Source organism: Giraffa tippelskirchi, chromosome X (genome assembly GCF_054371585.1).
Source record: "Giraffa tippelskirchi isolate mGirTip1 chromosome X, T2T-mGirTip1v1.2.pri, whole genome shotgun sequence".
Classification (NCBI taxonomy): Eukaryota; Metazoa; Chordata; class Mammalia; order Artiodactyla; family Giraffidae; genus Giraffa; species Giraffa tippelskirchi.
Window position 1 is genome coordinate 84,892,525 of NC_137289.1, and position 22,463 is coordinate 84,914,987.

General features: G+C 40.9%; 1 long non-coding RNA gene across 7 annotated transcripts in view; it reads left to right on the forward strand.

The window, feature by feature from the left end:
- The window catches only part of LOC145536829 (uncharacterized), a 66,979-nt gene extending 44,793 nt beyond the window's left edge, over positions 1–22,186 (forward strand). For 2 of the 7 annotated variants that reach the window (XR_014076033.1, XR_014076036.1), the window contains exons 5-11: positions 2,214–2,309; positions 12,106–12,263; positions 17,356–17,492; positions 17,980–18,124; positions 18,814–18,890; positions 19,062–19,183; positions 19,329–22,186. This is a non-coding gene — a long non-coding RNA (uncharacterized LOC145536829). Of the gene's footprint in view, positions 1–2,213; positions 2,310–12,105; positions 12,264–17,355; positions 17,493–17,979; positions 18,125–18,813; positions 18,891–19,061 lie in introns of all 7 variants that reach the window. The other 5 variants (XR_014076032.1, XR_014076035.1, XR_014076034.1 and 2 more) reach the window with 4 other exon arrangements.
- The last annotated feature ends 277 nt before the right edge of the window (positions 22,187–22,463 follow it).

Genomic DNA, 22,463 nt, shown 5'->3' on the forward strand with positions numbered 1-22,463 from the left:
CCCGGTCTACACTGCTCAGGTCCACGTTGCTCTGAAGGGGAACTGTGCAAAGCAGGCCCTGGATTGCATGCACTTCTCAGGTCTAAGCTGCTCGGTTTCAGGTTCTTGAATACTCCACAAAGCCACGGACTCTGTTGGGCCTGCGTTTTGTGCCCTTCCCAGGTGCGAGGAGCTCAGGCGACCAGGTGCTTGGCGAGCGCACTATCCCAAGTGTGCGGTGCTTCTTATCACCTCCCCAATCCCAGCCATTTGGTTTCCTGGGTGTGCCACAAGAGCGCCATCTCAGGTGTGTTGTGTTTCTTCTCTGGGGGGCTGATCTCAGGGTGCTACCCTCCTGGCAGATGTCAACCATCCAGGATCCCAGGAAGACTTGGTTAGCAACTGGGAGCCTGCTCACAGTTTGGTGGAAGATGCCATCTCTGGGGCCAAGATTGCCTGTTGCCTTCCGGCTCTGGCTGTCATCCACCTGCCTCGCTCCTTCTGGTGGAGCAATGGGCTGGTCCGCAGCCAGCTAGCTCTCCTCTGGTATTCGCTCAATCCTTTGTTCTGTGAGCTGGCCAGGCTGTGCCTTAGGTTAGAGCTTTTTTCAGGAAATTTCTCTCTCTCTTTTTTTGTCTCTCTCTCTCTAGCCATCCCACAGTTTGGGTTGCTATCTCACGTTAGCTTCTTCAGATTGTCCTCAGGGCATTCAGGCCTGGTCCTTACCCTAAGCATGCAAGCCCTGACTCCCCTGCTCGCTGTGGCAGATGTGAGCATCTGGGCTATTTCTCCACTGGGACTTGTGGTTAAGGCACGTATTCTGTAGATTTTTCCCCCCTCCCAGTTATTTTGCCCTCTGAGATTCCAAAACTCCCCACAGACCCACTGGTGAGAGGGTTTCATGGTGTATGGAAACTTCACCTCCTTCACGACTCCCTCCCCGGGATGGGTCTCCGTTCCTAACTCTTTTGTCTCTCTTTTTGTCCTTTATATTTTGTCCTACCTCCTTTCACAGGGAATGGGCTGCCTTTCTGGGTGCCTAGTGTCCTCCGCCAGCATTCAGAAGTTGTTTTGTGGAAGTTCCTCAGCATTCAAATGATCTTTTGATGAATTTGTGGGGGAGAAAGTGGTCTCCCTGTCCTATTCCTCTGCCATCTTAGGACCGCCCCCCAGAATTTTTTTTTTTTAATGGCAAAACTTGTTTAGGTGGTATGCTTTAGTGTTGTCACCTGAGTTGCTCAGTATATTATACTACTTTACATGCAGAACTTTTCATTGTTTACTTTTAGTTCATTGTTCCTATTTAGATTGGGCATATTCTAATAGTATTAACCATTTAGCCTTCTTTTGCTCCTCCAGTTGACTGCCTGCAATTTTGTTAACTAGCAAAATAATTTGGCATTAGGATCTGTCAACCATGGACTGATTGGTTCTGGATGTCCTGTTACTTGCTATATTATGAAACTACAGTCCCATGATTTGTTATACTGCCAATATTAATTTAATCATATGATAAAAAATGTATCCCAGAGTTTTATCTTGGTGAATGGTCATTATTTCTGTCTTGCTGTTGCTATTTGTTGAACAGCATTAATGTAAACCATAGTCACCAAGGTGATTCAAATATATTTGGTAGGTCTTAGACTTTTTCTGGGGGCTTCCCTGGTAGCTTAGCTGGTAAAGAATCTGCTTGTGATTCAGGAGACCCCGGTTTAACTCCTGTGTCAAGAAGTTCCCCTGGAGAAGGGATAGGCTACCCAGTCCAGTATTCTTGGGCTTCCATGGTGGCTTAGATGGTAAAGAATCCTCCTGCAGTGCAGGAGACCTGGGTTCGATCCCTGGGTTGGAATGATTCCCTGGAGAATGGAATGCTACCCACTCTAGTATTCTTGCCTGGAGAATCCCCATGGACAGAGGAGCATGGAAAGTTACAGTCCTTGGGGTTGCAAAGAGAGTCGGACATGACTGAGGGACTAAGCACAGCACAGACTTTTTCTACCATTAAGAAAAAAAAAATTTTTTTTTTTTTTACTGCCTTGCATTGGTACAGAATTGTCATGTTTTCCTATTACTAAAACTAAGTGGCTAGATGTTGGCTCAGCAACCCTTCTGTATTATAGATGTGATCTTGCTAAGATTTTTCACCACCTGTGGTCAAATGTGGTACTTTTCTGGTTTTGAAGTTCTTTAGTGACTGTTTTTTTACAGTGTTGCCTCTGCTACTTCTTTGCTAGATCATCATTTAGCCCAGCTGTATTATGGGATCATCTTTTCACTTCATGGTGTCACTGAAAGGCTTACATGTCCTAGTGGATGAAAATATTTCAATGGTAAGACTAAACTCCATGTGGTATTTTATCTCTAATCTTTGCTTACATGCTTTGTGTTATGCGTAACACATATTGGGAAGTTTGATGCTGGAACAATTAATTTACTTTAACTTATGGCCAAATACTGGTAACCAGTATTTGGTGTCAGTCTGGGTTTATAGCTAACAAGTGTCATTTCAGTTTTGTAATAACAAGATTAAATGTTTTATAGTAAGAACACTGATGTTAGCAACCCTGCTAATCAGTGCGACTCTGAGTAAGGCAGTTAACATCTTTAAAAACAAAACAAGACAACTATATTGTGACACAATTAATATACTATAAAAGTTACCCTTTTAAAGTTTCAGTAGTTTTTTGTATATTCATAGGGTTCTGCAACCATCATTTCTGTCTGACTGTAAGACATTTTTATTACTCCCAGAAAGAAGCCCCAGACCCATTAGCAGTCGTTCCTCATTTTTCCTGTTTGCTAACCCTGGAAACCACTAATCTAACTTTTTGTTCCTATGAATTTGTCTCTTCTGGTCATTCATATGAGTGGAAACATACAACATGTGACATTTGCGTCTGGGTTCTTTTACTTAGCATGTTTTGGTGATTTAGATGCTGCTATGTGGTGTCAGCATATTGGGCACCTACCAACCTGGGGAGTTCATATTTCAGTGTCCTATCTTTTTGCCTTCTCATACTGTTCATGGGTTTCTCAAGGCAAGAATACGAAGTGGTTTGCCATTGCCTTCTCCAGTGGACCACGTTTTGGCAGAACTCTCCACCATGACGTCTTGGGTGGCCCTACACAGCATGGCTCATAGTTTCACTGAGTTAGACAAGGCTGTGGTCCATGCCATGAAACAAGGCAAATTGGAAGTGGTCAAACAGAAGAAGGCAAGAGTGAACATCGACATTTTAGGAATCAGCGAACTAAAATGGACTGGAATGGGTGAATTTAACTCAGATGATTATTATATCTATTACTGTGGCCAAGAATCCCTTAGAAAAAATGGAGTAGCAATCATAGTCAACAAAACAGTCCGAAACGCAGTACTTGGATGCACTCTCAAAAATGACAGAATGATCTCTGTTCGTTTCCAAGGCAAACCATTCAGTATCACAATAATCCAAGTCTGTGCCCTGACCAGTAACGCTGAAGAAGTTGAACGGTTCTATGAAGACCTCTAAGACCTTCTAGAACTAACACCCAAAAAAGATGTCCTTTTTATTATAGTGGACTGGAATGCAAAAGTAGGAAGTCAAGAGATACCTAGACTATCAGGCAAATTTGGCCTTGGAGTACAGAATGAAGCAGGGCAAAGTCTAATAGAATTTTGCCAAGAGAACACACTGGTCATGGCAAACACCCTCTTCCCACAACACAAGAAAAGACTCTTACAGAGTCTTCAAACTCCACAGACATCACCTGATGGTCAGTATCGATATCAGATTGATTATATTCTTTGCAGCCAAAGATGGAGAAGCTCTATACAGTCAGCAAAAACAAGACCGGGAGCTGACTATGGCTCAGATCATCAGCTCCTTATTGCCAAATTCAGATTGAAATGGAAGAAAATAGGGAGAACCACTAGACCATTCAAGTATGACCTGAATCAAATCCTTTACAATTATACAGTGGAAGTGACAAATAGATTCAAGAGATTAGATCTGCTAGATGGAGTCCCTGAAGAACTAGGGACAGAGGTTCGTGACATTGTACCTGAGGCAGTGATCAAGACGATCCCCAAAAAATAAATGCAAAAAAACAAGATGGTTGTCTGAGGAGGCCTTACAAATAGCTATGAAAAGAAGAGAAGCAAAAGGCAAAAGAGAAAAGGAAAGATATACTCATGTGAATGCAGAGTTCCAAAAGATAGCAAGGAGAGATAAGAAAGCCTTCCTCAGTGACCATTGCAAAGAAATAGAGGAAAACAATAGAATGGGAAAGACTAGAGAGTTTTTCAAGAAAATTAGACAAACCAAGGGAATATTTCATGCAAAGATGGACACAATAAAGGACAGAAATGGTATGGACCTAACAGAAGCAGAAGATATTAAGAAGAGGTGGCAAGAATATACAGAAGATGTATAGAAAAAGATCTTCATCACCCAGACAATCATGATGATGTGATCACTCACCTAGAGCCAGACATCCTGGAATGTGAAGTCAAATGGGCCTTAGGAAGCATCGCTTCGAACAAAGCTAGTGGAGGTGATGGAATTCTAGTTGAGCTATTTCAAATCCTAAAAGATGATGCTGTGAACGTGCTGCACTCAATACGCCAGCAAATTTGGAAAACTCAGCAGTGGCCACAGGACTGGAAAAGATCAGTTTTCATTCCAGTCCCAAAGAAAGGTAATGCCAAAGAGTGCTCAAACTACTGCACAATTGCACTAATCTCACACTCTAGCAAAGTAATACTCAAAATTCTCCAAGCCAGGCTTCAATAGTACGTGAACCGTGAACTTTCAGATGTTCAAGCTGGTTTTAGAAAAGGCAGAGGAACCAGAGATCAAATTGCCAACATCCGTTGAATCATTGAAAAAGCAAGAGAGGTCCAGAAAATCATCTATTTCTGCTTTATTGACTATGCCAAAGCCTTTGACTGTGTGGATCACAACAAACTGTGGAAAATTCTGAAAGAGATGGGAATACCAGACTACCTGACTTGCCTACTCAGAAATCTATATGCAGGTCAAGAAGCAACAGTTAGAACTGTACATGGAACAACAGACTGGTTCCAAATTGGGAAAGGAGTACGTCAAGTCTGTATAATGTCACCCTGCTTATTTAACTTATATGCAGAGTACATCATGAAAAATGCTGGACTGGATGAAGCACAAGTTGGAATCAAGATATCCAGGAGAAATATCAGTTACTTCAGATATGCAGATGATACCACCCTTGTGTTAGAAAAGTGAAGAAGAACTAAAGAGTCTCTTGGTGAAAGTGAAAGAGAGTGAAAAAGTTCGCTTAAAACTCAGTATTCAGAAAACTAAGATCGTGGCATCTGGTCCCATCACTTTATAGCAAATAGATGCAGAAACAGTGGAAACATTTACAGATTTTCTTTTTGGGGGGCTCCAAGATCACTGCAGATGGTGACTGCAGCCATGAAATTAAAAGATGCTTGCTCCTTGGAAGAAAAGTTATGACCAACCTAGACAGCATATTAAAAAAGCAGAGACATTACTTTGCCAATAAAGGTCCATCTAGCCAAGGCTATGGTTTTTCCAGTAATCATGTATGGATGTGAGAACTAGAGTATAAAGAAAGCTGAGCACCAAAGAATTGATGCTTTTGAACTGTTGTTTTGGAGAAGACTGTTGAGAGTCCCTTGGACAGCAGGGAGATCCAACCAGTCCATCTAAAGGAAATCAATCCTGAATATTCATTGGAAGGATTGATGCTGAAGCTGAAACTCCAATACTTTGGCCACCTGATGTGAATAGCTGACTCATCTGAAAAGACCCTGATGCTGGGGAAGATTGAAGGTGAGGAGAATGGGGTGACAGAGGATGAGATGGTTGGATGGCATCACCGACTCAGTGGACATGAGTTTGTGTAACTCTGGCAGTTGGTTATGGATAGGGAGGCCTGGTGTGTTGCAGTCCATGGGGTCGCAAAGAGTCGGACACAAGTGAGCGACTGAACTGAACTGTTGTGGTGTCAGATGCCAGGGCACAGGATGACACAGGCCCTGCCCACCTGCAGCACACACTTTGGGGATGGGGGTGGGGGACAGACATGCAAAACATCCTCTGCCTAATAAGAAAATTGCTATAATGAAGCAGAATATAAAATGCAGTGGGAATATCAACAGCACACCACTGTCTCAATTGAGTGGATTTTTGTTCATTTACTCTTCAAGGAGGACATATGCTTGTGCCCACATCACCCAACTTCTCCATCATAGATGACGTTTTTCCAAGTGCCTCTTATTACGATTGGGCTTCCCAGGTGGCTCAGTGGTAAAGAATTTGCCTGCCAATGCAGGAAACGTGGGTTCGATCCCTGGGTTAGGAAGATCCTCTGGAAGAGGAAATGGCAACCCACATCAGTATTCTTGCCTGAAAAATTCCATGGACAGAGGAGCCTGGCAGGCCATACTCCAAGGGATCTCAAAAAGTGAGACACAACTGAGTGATAGAACACACACACACACACACACACACACACAGTATATATTAGTACTTCATTCCTTTTTTTAGCTGAATAATATTCCACTTTATGTATTAACCTTGTTTTATCCATTCATCAGTTGAACAATATTTTGGGTTTTGTGTGGACATTTTCCTTGGTTATCTACTTAGTGTTACAATTGCTTTGTAATATGGCAACTCTGCATACACTCTTTTGAATAACTGACAGGCTACTAAAGTAACTGCATCATTTTACATTTTCACCAAGAAATTTATGAGGATGTCAATTTATCTCCATTCTCACTTTTCTTTTATAAATGGCCATCCTGGTGGATGTTGACTCGCGAACAGCACAGGGGTTGGGAGCAATGATCCTCCTCACAGTGCAAAATCTACATGTAACTTATAGTGAGCCCTCCATATATGCTATTCCTCCTGAGGTTCCACATGTGCATGGATTATCTAGTACTACAGTATTTAGTACTGAAAAAAATCCACCTATAAGTAAACTCATGCAGTTCAAACCCATGTTGTTCAAGGAACATCTGTATCTTGTATCTCATGTGGTTTTGCCTAGTATATCTCTGTTGAGCAACTTTTTATATGCTGATTGGCCATTTGTATTTCTTTTTTTTTTTAAATAACTTTATTTATTTTAGTTGGGGGCTGGCCATTTGTATTTCTTTGGAGAAATGTATATTCAAATCCTATGTTCACTAGAATTGAGTTATATCTTTTTATATGTTTACATTTTCATTCATAATAAATTCTTTTTTAAAAAAAATTTATTTTTTAATTGAAGGATAATTGCTTTATAGAATTTTGTTGTAAGTTTCCATGTTACTCTCTCCATACATCTCATCCTCTCCCTCCTCCCCTCCCTGGTGTACTTAAGTCTGTTCTCTTTATCTGTTTCTCCATTGCTGCCCTGCAAATAAATTCCTCAGTACCATCTTTCTAGATTCCATGTATATGCATTGCTGCTGCTGCTGCTGCTAAGTCGCTTCAGTCGTGTCCGACTCTGTGCTACCCCATAGACGGCAGCCCACCAGGCTCCGCCGTCCCTGGGATTCTCCAGGCAAGAACACTGGAGTGGGTTGCCATTTCCTTCTCCAGTGTATGAAAGGGAAAAGTGAAAGTGAAGTCGCTCAGTCGTGTCCGACTCTTAGCGACCCCATGGGCTGTAGCCCACCAGGCACCTCCGTCCATGGGATTTTCCAGGCAAGAGTACTGGAGTGGGGTGCCATTGCCTTCTCCAATGTATATGCATTAGTGTACAATATTTATATTTCTCTTTCTGACTCACTTCACTCTGGATAATAGGCTCAAGGTTCGTCCACCTCATTAGAACTGACTCAAAGGCATTCCTTTTTATGACTAATAGTCCATTGTATATATGTACCACAGCTTCTTTGTACATTCATCTGTCAGTGAACATCTAGGTTGACTCCATGTTCTAGCTATTGTAAATAGTGCTGCAATGAACACTGGGGACATGTGTCTTTTTCAGCTTTGGCTTCCTCAGGGTATATGCCTAGCAGTGGGATTGCCGGGTCATATGGTGGTTTTATTGCTGGTTTTTTAAGGAATCTCCAAACCATCTTCCAATGTGGCTGTATCAATTTGCATTCCCACCAGCAATGCAAGAGCGTTCCCTTTTCTCAACACCCTCTCCAGCATTTATTGTTTGTAGACTTTTTGATGATGGCCATTCTGACTGGTATGAAGTGATATCTCTTTTTTATTATTTTAAATTATTTATTTATCTATTTTTTAACTTTACAATATTGTATTTGTTTTGCCATACATTGACATGAATCCACCATGGTAAAGGATGCTTGGGGCTGGTGCACCGGGATGACCCGGAGGGATGAGGTGGTATCTCATTGCAGTTTTTATTTCCATTTCTCTAATAATGAGCTATGTTGAGCATCTTTTCATGTGTTTGTTAGCCATCTGTATGTCTTCTTTGGAAAAATGTCTGTTTAGGTCTTTTCCCCACTTTTTGATTGGGTTGTTTGTTTTTCTGATATTGAGTTGTATGAACTGCTTGTATATTTTGGAAATTAACTCTTTGTTAGCCGTTTCCTTTGCTATTATTTTCTCCCATTCCGAGGGTTGTCTTTTCGCCTTGTTTGTACTTTCCTTTGCTGTGCAAAAGCTTTTAAGTTTAATTAGGTCCCACTTGTTTATTTTTGTTTTTATTTCCATTACTCTAGGAAGTGGGTCATAGAGGATCTTGCTTTGATTTATGTCATCAAGTGTTCTGCCTATGTTTTCCCCTAAAAGTTTTACAGTTTCTGGTCTTACATTTAGGTCTTTAATCCATTTTGAGTTTATCTTTGTGTATGGCATTAGGAAGTGTTTTTTTTTAAATTAGTTTATCTATTTTTTAACTTTACCATATTGTATTTGTTTTGCCATACATTGACATGAATCCACCATGGGTGTACATGTGTTCCCCTTCCAGAACACCCCTCCCACCTCCTGCCCCATCCCATCCCTCAGGGTCATCCCGGTGCACCAGCCCCGAGCACCCTGTATCATGCATCAAACCTGGACTGGCGATTCATTTCATTCTTTTACACATTGCTGTCCAGTTTCCCCAGCACCATTAACTGTAGAGGTTGTCTTTGCCCCATTGTATATTCTTGCCTCCTTTGTCAAAAATAAGGTACCCATAGATGCGTGTTATCTCTGGGCTCTCTATCATGTTCATTTGGTCTATATTTCTGTTTTTGTGCCAGTACTATACTGTCTTGATGACTGTAGCTTTGTAGTATAGTGTGAAGCCAGGAAGGTAGATTACTTGAGTTCCAATCTTCTTTCTCAAGACTGTTTTGACTATTCAGGATCTTTTGTATTTCCATATGAATTGTAAAATTTTTTGTTCTAGTTCTGTGAAAAATGCCATTGGTAATTTGATAGGGATTGCATTGAGTCTGTAGATGGCATTTGGTAGTTTAGTCATTTTCACAATATAGCAAAGATTAATAACACTAAAAGCTGGTTCTTTGAGAAGATAAACAAAATTGACAAACCACTAGCCAGACTCATCAAGAAAAAAAGATAGAAAAACAAATCAACAAAATCAGAAATGAAAAAAGAGAGGTTACAACAGACAACACTAAAATACAAAGGATCATAAGAGAATATTATGAGCAACTACATGCTAATAAAATGGACAACCTAGAGGAAATGGACAGATTTTTAGAAAAGTTCAACTTCCCAAGGCTGAACCAGGAAGAAATAGAAATTATGAACAAACCAATTACAAACACTGAAATTGAAACTGTGATAAAAAATCTCCCAAAATACAAAAGCCCAGGGCCAGATGGTTTCACAGGGGAATTCTATCAAATAGCTAGAGAAGAGCTAATGCCTCTGTTTCTGAAATGCTTTCAAAAAACTACAGAGGAAAGAATGCTGCCAAACTCATTCCATGAGACCACAGTCACCCTGATAGAAAAAACAGGCAAAGACAATGCAAAAAAAGAAAATTACAGGCCAGTATCACTGTTGAATATAGATGCAAAAATCCTCAACGAAACTCTAGCAAACAGAATTCAACAACACATTAAAAAGCTCATACACCATGATCAAGTTGCATTTATTCGAGGGATGCAAGGATTCTTCAATATACGCAAATCAATAAATGTGATACACCATATTAACAAATTGAAAGATAAAAACCATATGATCATCTCAATAGATGGAGAAAAAGCCTTTGACAAAATTCATCACCCATTTATGGTAAAAGCACTTCAAAAAATGGGCATAGAAGGAACCTACCTCAACATAGTAAAGGTATATATGATAAGCCCACAGCAAATATTATTCTAGTGGAAGTAAGGGAATTCCAGTTGAGCTATTTCAAATCCTAAAAGATGATGCTGTGAAAGTGCTGTACTCCATATGCCAGCAAATTTGGAAAACTTAGCAGTGGCCACAGGACTGGAAAAGGCCCGTTTTCATTGCAATCCCAAAGAAAGGCAATACCAAAGAATGCTCAAACTACTGCACAATTGCACTCATCTCACACGCTATCAAAGTAATGCTCAAAATTCTCCAAGCCAGGCTTCAACAGTACATGAACTGAGAACTTCCAGATGTTGAGGCCAGATTTAGAAAAGGCAGAGGAACCAGAGATCAAATTGCCAACATCCACTGGATCATAGAAAAAGCAATAGAATTCCAGAAAAACATCTACTTCTGCTTTATTGACTATGCCAAAGCCTTTGACTGTATGGATCACAACAAACTGTGGAAAATTCTTAAAGAGATGGGAATACCAGACCAGCTTACCTGCCTCCTGAGAAATTGGTATGCAGGTTAAGAAGCAACGATTAGAATTGGACATGTAACAACAGACTGGTTCCAAAATGGGAAAGGAGTACATCATGGGTCTATATTGTCACCCCGCTTATTTAACTTATATGCAGAGTACATCATGTGAAATGCCGGGCCAGATGAAGTACAAGCTGCAATCAAGATTGCCAGGAGAAATATCAATAACCTCAGATATGCAGATCACACCACCCTTATGGTAGAAAGCAAAGAAGTACTAAAGAGCCTATTGATTTCAAAATGCTTCTTCCATCCTGCAAGCTTCTGGAACTCTGTTTATTGTTTATAGCATATAAAACCATTAAAAATCTTCAAACCCTCCAGTACAGAGGTAACTGGTTGCGTTTTCACTACAAAGAGTTTAGAGTCTCGGAGAGATAAGAATCCTTTTCCACTTGATGGTTTTGCTTCAGTTTTAAGAGCAACTCCCTAAGAGGGAGATAAAGCAGACCATCTAGGATACAGAGAGGTATTTAAGTTTAGGTCCCGTGAAAAGCATTATAGGAATTAGAGTCATTTAGATTCTGGGAAACAACTCCAAAATGGAGAGTTTGTTTTCAGATGTCTTATGAAGTCAAGGACAGTTGGTTTTGTTGCATAAGGGCAATTCTAGTTAATGGAGTAATAGATTCAAGAAGGTCCAAAGATGAAAATACTTTTGGAAGTAATAACCTAGTGGAATTTGAGAATCTCCCTGCATGAAAGGTTCGATTACATGCACTTTAAGGTCACATTTGAGGAAAAAATGTAAGGCTTTAGGTAGCAGGTCATAGAAGATATCTTGGGTTATGTGGTTCTACTTGGTGGCCTTTAAAGCTTTTAAAGTATTTCTTCCTTCAGGTTCAAGGGTCACCTGGGAAGCAGGCCACTGGAAAATGAGTTACATTGCACAGTCAGTCTACTAATGAATAGGAATTAGATAAGGCCTCAGCAGTTGTCCAGAGAGTCTCTGGTCTCTGGGAACCACCATTCTCTCATGGGCTCAGAGTGATAGCTCTTTTGATTATAGCATAGGTTGTAGATTTAGAACTTCAAGGATGGAAGGACCTTAAAAAATCTCATATCTAAAACAGCTTATTTTAATTTGACCCTGATTCAAGTCCTTTTATAATATACCCAAGAAACAGTCTTTTAGCCTCCAAGTAAGGGCACTTAGTGGTGGGGAACTCCCTGAGTTAGCTTGACTCTTCTTTCAAGAGTTCTTTGCAACACTGAGCTAAAATATATCTTTCTACAGCTTCAACTCACTCATCAAATTTGTACTATGCCCCAGTTCAAGAATATTGCTTTATTGTTCTCTCTTCTGCATCTTCAGCTTCTCTCTGCCGTCTTTTTGCTGCCATATACTGTGCTGGGTGATGGGGATATGGAGATGAATTAGACATGATTCCTGCCCTCAAGGAGTTCTCAGCCTAGTGAGAGTTCGACATGTACACAGAGAATTACAACAGTATGGTATGCTCTACAATGGAGGTATGTACAAGATACTATGGGGTTCAGAACAGAAATCATTTGACTGAATCTGGACATGGAGAGGTTAGAGGAACTGATGATTAAGTTGAATCTCAAAAAAGTAAAGGATGACTAAGCAGAAAAAGTATGGAGATTAGAAATAGAATGATGAATTGGGAACTACAGTTAGTTCATGAAATTAGGTTATAAATGTGGGCTGGGAATAGATCTTTATATAGTGTGAAATGAATCAAGTGAAAGTGAAGTCGCTCAGTTGTGTCCGACTCTTGTCGTGTGTGACCTCATGGACTGTAGCTCACCAGGCTCTTCCATCCATGGGATTTTCCAGGCAAGAGTACTGGAGTGGGTTGCCATTTCCTTCTCCAGAGGATCTTCCCAACCCAGGGATCGAACCCAGCTCTCCCGCATTATAGGCAGACACTTTACTGTCTGAGCCAAGTCTTATTTTGAATCAAAGCAAATTAAATTTGGATTTCATTTTGAGTGTTTTAAGAAGGGGATGCTTTTGATGGTCACTGTAGTAGTAGTAAGTTATGGAAGATTTTCAGATCTAGACAGGGAGATCAGTTAGAAGGATACTATAGTAGTTAAGATGATAAATGATCTAAGGCTGGAAGGAGTGACAATGAAGATAACTTCTTAAATACAATGTTAAACAAATTATAGATATAATTAGAACATGGGAAAATTTAGGCTTTCAGATTGGCAAATGGGTATCCTCCATCCCCACCTCAATCTTCATGAAAGATCCTTGCATGTTTTTTAAATAGGTGTTGCTATTGGTTCCTTCAAGACCAGGGCTTGGCTGCACAGATTTTGCAAGTTCCTTTAGGGGGTGGGGCAGCCATATGTGAAATGTTGACTCTAAGAAAGACAACTGAAGAGCCATAGACTTCTCATAGTGTTACTAAGTTCTTGATCCTTCTCATCAGCAGGGCTACCCACACTGTCACGTATCTTCCAAAATATTCTTTTACCAAAACTGGAGGCTTTTATGTTTAAAACCCTCTCAGGGAAGAAATGGCCTTGGTTGTTATTGTCTCAGTTGCTTTATTTTGCTTAAGGATTTTTGAATGTTTATGGTTATATATCCTGGTAAAAAATATTTACAATAATGAAAAATATAAATATATCCGGTATTTATTTTCTTGTTTCTCAAAGCAATATAAACATAATATTTGGCAAATTCTCTCCTTAAGGCTCAGAGGATTCAGAGAATGGCTTTCTGTGACTAGAATAATTGATTGGAGATTATGTTTAAGTAGACCTTATGTATTTTCAATGAACCTTATGTAACTAGCCATGCTGAAGAGCAGTGGAGAGAAGGGCTGGAAGAGGAAGCCCTGAGCAGGACAGCAAAACAGTACAGTGACAGTTTGGGCCTTGCACTCAGATCTAGTCTCATACTTACCAATGTAGTTTTGAGCATGGTTTTCCACCTCTCTCTGGTACTTTGTTTCTTCTTATGTAATATAGAATTAGTGATATCTTTTTGCAATGATGAGTGGGGGTGGGAATATAAGGATTTAATGGGATTATTTGTGTAAATTGCTTGGAACAGATGTGGGATATGCTGAATGCTATATGAACTGTAGTTGCTGTTGATAATGATGTTGACCTTGACAAGGATTTAAAAAACATAGTTAACTAAAGGTACTTAACATTCTATATTGTCAATAAGGATGTTGGGGTTTGCAAAAGAAAGTAAAGCTACCTTACCTCAAGGTTTTCAGTGGCATGCTAGAGGGAAGTCACTTCTCTGCTGTTTTTTTTTTTTCCCCTCTGCCAAATAGGTTGGGAAACCAGATGACTTTTGTCCATGCCCTGATCACTAATCTACTGCATTTGCTCTTACTTCCAAATATAAAACCGTTGCAATTTTGTATAATACCTAAACTGAATAAAGTTATCCTAAAAAATGTAGAAAAATACTTTGGAATTGGTCAAAACTGGATTTGAAACCTATTACTAGCTGTGTGATCTAAGGCATGTTACTTAACCTAATTGAACCTCAGTTTCTTCATCTAATATATAATAATTAATTTGCAGGGTGTTCATGAGGATATTGTAAAGTGTGTGTTATAAGCACGCTATAAATTACAGCTATCATTGTTAGTTCTTGGGACATTCACCGCATGACAGAAACAACAGCAGGCCCTGGTGGCTGGGAGGACTTCATGGATCCAACAGCAACCTGAAGAAATCCTACTCGGATGGATATAATACAACCTGCTAAGTGTCCTAGCACTTATCAGGTTGTATTATCATTGTCCGTGTCTATGGCTCTCGTCTACCAGACTCTAAATTCCTTACAGGCAAGGACAGTGCCTTATTCATCTTTGTATTCGCAGTGCCTAATCCGGTGCACATTGTAGGCCTCATTAAATGTTTGTTGAATGAAAAAATGAATCATCAACAGACATTAATTGGGCGCCTGCTCTGTGATCTCCATGGGCTCATCTTGTCCCCGACAATTGCCTACAACGTCCAAGCTGTCTTCAATATGCTTTCTTCTGAAGCTCACTCCTGTCTTCTAATTCTTTTGCCAAGGACTTTTCTGTGTAGTGCAAAGACAGCAAATATACTTCATCTCAAGTGCCATCTCCAGTTGATTGATAGTACCTGTCTTCATTATGTTCTATAAAAACAGTTCTGAAGCCAGGTGTCAACTCAGTATAAAAGAGGATTATAACTAATTAGCAATGTTTGCTGGGGGTGGGAGAAGGGGATTAGCAGCATAAGTGCCATATATATGTCATATTTAATATTGTGTTTTCTATGAAATACTCTGTTTCCATGCCTGTATTTTAGTCTTGGCTACTTGCAGATTTTGCATTGCCGCTGCTGCCACCACTGCTGTTACTACACTTGCTACCAGTTGTCCCTTGGGTAGGACCAGAGTGATCATTGATCAGAAACTCATCCTCACAGTCTGGGGTTTGCTCCTGTTGCTGGTATTCACAGTTTTTCCCTTTCAACTTTACCTCAGCTATCCCCTTACCTACATTTACAGGTAGGCCTTTAGTTTATGTTCACCACTCAACAGGCTCATATTTCCTTTTTCTTATTTACTGTGATTAATCATTATTGCTTCATGAGAAGGCTTCTTTCTATTAGAAGATGTGACAACTACAATACAAGTTGAACCATTCCATCAAGGCCGTACAGTGAATCATATAAGCTCCCTTTTAATATAGGAGAAAATTGAGCATACTCATACACTATAAGACAGGGAGAAGGGAGTTATTGTACATATAGGAGAGAGATGATAACTTATGGCTCTTAGAACATAAGCGGAGGGTTAGCCTTAGATCAAAGGAGTTACCTCTTCACTGGGGCATAGTGATAAGAATAGGAGTTAGAAGCAGTACCTGATAAGGGTGTTGGAGATTTGTAATTGTAGAGGTGGGTGAGAGGAAGCTGACCAGGGACAGGATTACAGAGACAAGAGTCTTAAGAAATATCCAGTCCATATCAAAGTGAGTAGCTAGTTTGCAACTTGATTAGAGACTCAGGAAAAGAAAAGGTAATCTTGGGCCATTGTCACAAGTAGCATTTGGTTGCCTAGAATTGATCTTGATTGATTGAGGGATAGGGGCTTCCCAGGTGGCTCAGTGGTAGAGAATCTGTCTACCAGTGCAGGAGCCACAGGAGATGCAGGTTCGATCCATGGGTCGAGAAGATCCCCTGGAGGAGGGCAGGCAACCCACTCCAGTATTCTTGCCTGGAGAATCCCATAGACAGAGGAGCCTGGTGGGCTACAGTCCAGACGGTCACAATGAGTCAGACATGACTGAATGAGCATGTTTGAGGGATGGACAGCTAGCAAGAGCAGAGTTACACACCAATGGATTTGAGGATCCAGACTGTATATGGAAGGAAGGTCAGAGTCTACATAGAAAAAGTGGCCTTAGTGTGATCAAGATGGGTGCTGAGTCTTTCGAAAACTGGTATGATAGGATCTATATCAGAGACTGAACTTTGGAATGGTAAAATTTAAAAACTGGAGTGATCAAGATACCCATGATGCTAGGATGTCAGATGGTTGTTTACTTGGGTATTGAAATGACCCAGGATTATAGCAAAAGCTGGGCTAGGAATGAACACTGAGGGCTAGATAAAATAGGTTTCAGTGACTAAAGAATGATCTGGGGATTGGCACATGACAACTGTGTAGGTGCATGAGAAGAAAGGATGCAGTGGGATAGTAGTATGAGCTTTAGAAGAGTGGTGGAAATTACTAGAAGATGCAAAAACTGTTGTATGCCCACTGCACTGAGGTTTTGGCTGGCAGAATGCACATCTAAAATGATTCCCTTCTCTATCAAGTGCTTATTCTATGCCTGACGTTTTGCTGTGTGCCATATGTTTCTTCCTTTTGGTCTGTCACATATCCTGTGTGAAAATGAGCAGCAATCCCAGGTGAGGGTTAGGGTTAGGCTGCTGGCCCTTAGCACTGGTGGAATCCCATTGCCATCTCCTAACTCTTTGAAAGAGCAGAAGGCTGTTCATCTGAAAGTATCAGAAAAAGATTTATTTAGGATCAAAATTTCTCCTTGACCTTGATGTAGCTTGATTACATGGTACATACTTTTGTTGGCTGTGTTCCATAATATGCTTTGGCCTCTGAGCCTCTGAGTTGAGGAGTGAACTAGAACTGTCCTTTGAAAAAGATAGGCACAGTTCTTTAAAAACACGTATTAATTAGGAACAAGACACAGTCCTATTATCTAATTGAACTTTTAAGATAAAGAGTAGACAAAAGAAAGCCCACATCCATGGATGAATAACAAAACCACTTTGTAAAAGCTATTTAGGGTCAGGATACATCCAGTTTAGTGTAGATGTTCCCTGTGTTATTGGGAAGGAGGGCTGGAAATTGATGCAAAGAGATAGCCCTTAGGACTTGGAAGGTAAAGTTTAGGGTGAGTCTTTGTGAGCCCTCTGACACCACATGCAGTCCTTTTTCTTTTGTTATAGTCTTCAAACGAGTCAATATTCCAATGACGGTTTAGAGCCAGTGTGTTAGAGTGACCAGGCCTTCAGACAGCCTATCCCCTCCTGTGGGGGCTGCTGTATATTTATTTCTCAGGAGGAGCTGGTAGAAGACTTCATGAAGGAGAAGAAAAGGAAAAAAATCAGAGGATGACTACAGCCTCTCTTCATCTCAGCTTTGCAAGGCATGACTCAACAGAGAGATCACACTCTTGAAGACTCTCCAGACCACAGGTTGCTCGTTTCAATTGCATACTTAGCCCTCTCAGTTCCTTTCTGTTTTCAGAAGTTGTACTCTATGTGTATATATGAACTATCACTTCCCATAAAAAGGACCCCATGTAGTCAAAAATTGCCAGATCTCCAATGCTGAAATATAGGCCCCCAGAGATGAGTTTTAAGTTTCAGCAACATAAGACCCCAACTTTATGGAAGGAAGTCAGTTAGTTGACTTGAAAGTAACCCAGCTCCTGTGTTCATAATCCTTTTTCCTTCAGTCCCATGACTGAGATATCACTGATTAAAGCAAACAAAAGCCATAACTTTCTACTTCCTCTGGCACTGGAAGTTATTCTCCTTCACTAGCACTTCTTTCCATCTGTTAAGAACCAAGGAGGTATGAATGCTAATGTTGGGGTTGAGTTTGTCATAATTTCCGCTTTAGTTGGGGAATATTCATGTTAATCAGCCTGATGCCAACTCCTATCTTATCTCCTGACAGCCACCGCAGACACTAACCATGGCCAGCAACAGGACCTCAGCCCCAGGATTTACTCCTGATGTCTCAACTGATTATGAAATCAGTAGGAGAGCTTGTATCCCTTTCTAACTTGCTCATCAGAGATTTTAAGATTTGCATACATGTGGTATGTAAGGACACAAATCTTATGGGTTAATAGTTAACTGTCAGGAGTCCTGGTTACTTTTTGTCTCTTGGAAATGGGAAAGATAGGGTATGGGAAAAGTGGAAAGTCTTATACCTTTCAGATATTCTCAGTGATTGCTCAGGACACCCATAGTCACATCTTCTGATGCCTTATCTTATATCATGCCTCTCCTTTCTTCAGAATCGCAGTGCACTCCTTGCTCTCTCTAGCCACTTTTCGTTTCCTGCTCCACGCTGATGGGTTTCAGCAAGTGTTTTTTCTTTTCCTTCCCCCGGGCCATATGTCTGTAACAGGCCCCAGCTGGGAAAAGCCTTATTGTGAATGAGTGAATGAAGCTTCAGTGAATGTTGGGAGTGACATCATGTTTCTCTCTGGATATGTGGAGAGAAGGAGTGCAATGCAGAGAGGAAGGAGAGGGAAACTATCATACCCCATTATAGAGTAACAAATGCTTGACATTTTAGTGGGTATTAGACCTAAAAGCCTACATGATTGAAGGAAGCAAACCATGATCTCTGCTGTTGGTGAGTGAAGATAGGAATGAACTCCTTATTTCCTTGAAGAATGAAGGGAGGGAGGGAGGAGAGAGAACTGAAGGAGGTCATAAAATCTTTTACTTAATTGGAGGAGGCACTGAGACTCGCTTCATGAACTTGTACTTTTTAAAGATAGATTGAAGATAAGTTGTTGTGCTGCACTATTTCTGTTGCTACTCGTGAGAGTCACTACCAGCTTCTCTTCTCAGGTAGGTCTGCCTTTGTGGAGGTTTCTGTTGACCTTTATAAAGAAACAACTCAGAAAAAAGTTTGCAACTTAGAAGAACCCTCTGGTTCAATGACAGGGTGTTAAAGGGGTTGAGGACAGAGGAAATAGTACCATATAGCTCCGTTTTTATTTTATTTTTTCTTTTTAATAGGATTAATGGCCAGAACCGTGGGCAGAATGACTTCAGGCAACCCCAAACACCAGATATTGATGTAAAGAAATAGTACAATGAAAAGTCAATACTTGGACCTTTGTCATTCCACAGAGCATGAGGTACTATCTAAAACAAAAAAGAAGAGCTGCTTTGGAGAAGGGTTTTAAAAGATTGTTTCATCAGAAGAAAGACTTAGAAGAGGGGAAACTTCCAGTTATATAAGATGGGCATTTTAGCAATTAAAGATGTCTCTTCCCTGTGTAGGTCATTGAGATTGATACCAGGAGCAGACTGTGGCTGACAAGGCCAGGTTAACTAAGTGGTTTCATGCTCCTGGAGAGATGCTGTCACTCTCTCTCTCTCACTTTGGTGGATATTCATCTGCAGTGAGTCCAGTACCTGAAGGAGCAAGAGAACAACAAGTATACAGGGGGACAACAGTATGGCCTTCTGAGAGAAGATAGCAGCAGAAAATGTCATGAGATTGACTGCATTGGGCTGGGCTTGTTCTTTAAAAAAAAAAAAGTTATTTTTGATGATAAAAGTAACAGGTGGTCATAGTTAAAAAAAATAAAGTGAAAGGTATAAATTAAAAAGTAAAGAATATCTATAATTTTACAACCCAGAAAATCTTAACATTTCCACGTTTCCTTTTACAACTTTAAAAAAGTGTAACAGTTTAAAATTGACATTGTATTTGTTACTCTCCAACTTTCTCATTTGAAAATAAATGAGCATTTTTCCATATCATTAGAATTACTTAAAAACACAATATTAAGTGTCACATAATATTTCATATGAAAAATCCACCAAGCAACTGAGAGCTCTTTTTAGTTGTTGAGAAATCACATATACAAATCAACAGCATACAGAAGATTTAAACAACACAAATTACAAGCCTTACAAAATGTGAATTGAAATATATACACTTCTGACTTGAGTTACAGAAAACACAATTCATTTGAAGTACATTTGGAATGCTTACAAGAATTCATTCTTGGGAGAGAGAGCAAGATGGCGGAGAGTAGGACGTGAAGCTCACCCTCTCTCATAAATAAAACAAAAATACATCTACATGTGGAATAATTTTCACAGCATATCTATTGAACACTGGCAGAAGACCTCTGACTGCTAAAAAGGGAAGAAAGTCACAATGTAACTGGGTGGGAAAAAGGAAAGCAAGAAAGGAAGGAATCAAAATGGGACCTGCACCCCTAGGAGAGAACTGTGAAAGAAGAAAGGTTCCTGCATCCTGGGAAGCCCCATCACGAGTGTGGCCAAGAACAGAAAGGGAGTTTCACAACCTCAGAGGAGAATGCAATAGCCATTTCTCTGCAGCCAGAGCAGAGGGAGAACTGCACAGATGGTCAGTGCTGATGTCCTGCACTCCTCAGCCTGACATGCACATCTTCCAATGCTGGTGGAGGCTTGATGCTGAAACTCGGGCTTCAGAGATAAAACACTGGGAGAGGACTAGGATAGGCTCTGGGTAGACAGGCTGGGGGAGGGGCGGGAATCCAGTGCAACTGTGGCTGGGAATGTAAGTGGAGGAAGCCTGGGCCACCTTAGAGGCCAGTTGCCATTGCTTGTGGGGTGTATGAGGGGAGGCATGGGACTGGATTATAGACTTTTTCCTTGTGTGAATGCTCAGAGGGCAGGACACTGCCTACACAGGCTCTGGGGGCAGTTGCAAATCTCCACAACCACCTGCCCAGAAACCAGGAGTGGTTGTGGGCCCCAGCTGACTCCCTCCTGGGCCCCAAAAGTAGTTGTGGCCACCCAGTAAATCCTGGCTGGACCCCAGGAGTGGTCCTGGGCCCCTGCTGCCACCCACCCAAACTCCAGGAGTGGTTGTAAACTCTTGTGCTACGATCACATGTCCTAGGGGTGCACCTGAGCTGTCTGCCTGAGCTGAGAACCTCAAGATCAGGCACCCACCACTGCATCTGCCCACCCACTATCAAGGGGAAAACAGCTAGCACAGGCTGAGGAAAGAGACAAAAGACATAAATAGTTATCTAAGACCACAATTGATATATGCTGCTGCTGCTGCTAAGTCACTTCATTCGTGTCCGACTCTGTGTGACCCCATAGACGGCAGCCCACCAGGCTCCCCCGTCCCTGGGATTCTCCAGGCAAGAACACTGGAGTGGGTTGCCATTTTCTTCTCCAATGCATGAAAGTGAAAAGTGAAAGTGAAGTCGCTCAGTCGTGTCCGACTCTTTGCGACCCCATGGACCGCAGCCTACCAGGCTCCTCTGTCCATGGGATTTTCCAGGCAAGAGTACTGGAGTGGGTTGCCAGTGCCTTCTCCGAATGGATATATGATATCTCCTAAATTTAGTAAGGTAAATGTAGGTGAAATGGAGCAGAGGAACCACTTCCAGTTAAAAGAATGAGCATTTCCCTGAAAAACAATTAACAATGAAACAGGCCTCTTCAGTATAACAGACACAGAGTTCAAAAGGGAAATAACGAAAATACTGAAGGGATTAAGAAAGGCTATCTACAGAAATGCACAGTACTGTGAAAACAAACTAGAAACTATAAAGAGGAACAAAGAAAAATTAGAAAACTCATTTGCAGGGACAAAAGCTCAACTAAAGCCAATGAAAATCAGAATGAACAATGCAGAAGAGTAAATAAGTGACCTGGAATATAGAATAATGGAAATCATCCAATCAGATTAGCAGACAGAAGGCCAAATTGGGGACAAAAAAAAGGAAAACAATATAAGAGACTCACGGTGTCAGGAAACATTTAATAGGAAGCTTCCTGTGTGCTGTTTTTGGTCTTGCATAAATCGCATGTTCCTTAGCCCCTGAATGCAGGTGCGAGATGGGCTGGCAAGCCAGCTCCCGGGAATAATAGGAATTTATGTATCTCGTTCTTATGAAAAGTAGCCTTTCCATATGGTGAAAAGTAGCCATTTACAACTCTCTTCCCTTCTGATATGGAAAGTAACTTTTACAATCCCCTCTCTTGAGAATGACTCTAGCCTCAGGCTTCCTGGATAACTTGTAAGATTTTTTTGATCCCTATCTCTGCTGAAAAAGCTATCTTGTAAGACAGTATATATATGCCCACAATATGTTGAATAAACACCTTTCGTTCCATCAGAACATCAGCCCCCGTGTCTTTCTTCATTTCTCTCTCTCTCTCTCTCCCCACCCCCCTTTCAGGCTGTTTCCACAGAGCACAGGTGTTCGCTTCGTCTACTTACTTGCCTGGGCTTTCAAGACCTCCTCTAGAGGGCGCCCTGTGCCTACGTTGACAGTTCTAACTCTTGGTCTAGAGTTACATTGACATACTGTGTAAACCAGGGAATATCAGCCTCTTTTCTTCCTTCTTTCTTTCTTATCATCAACTCTGTACCACCAGGTTCCGGTTCATTAAAGG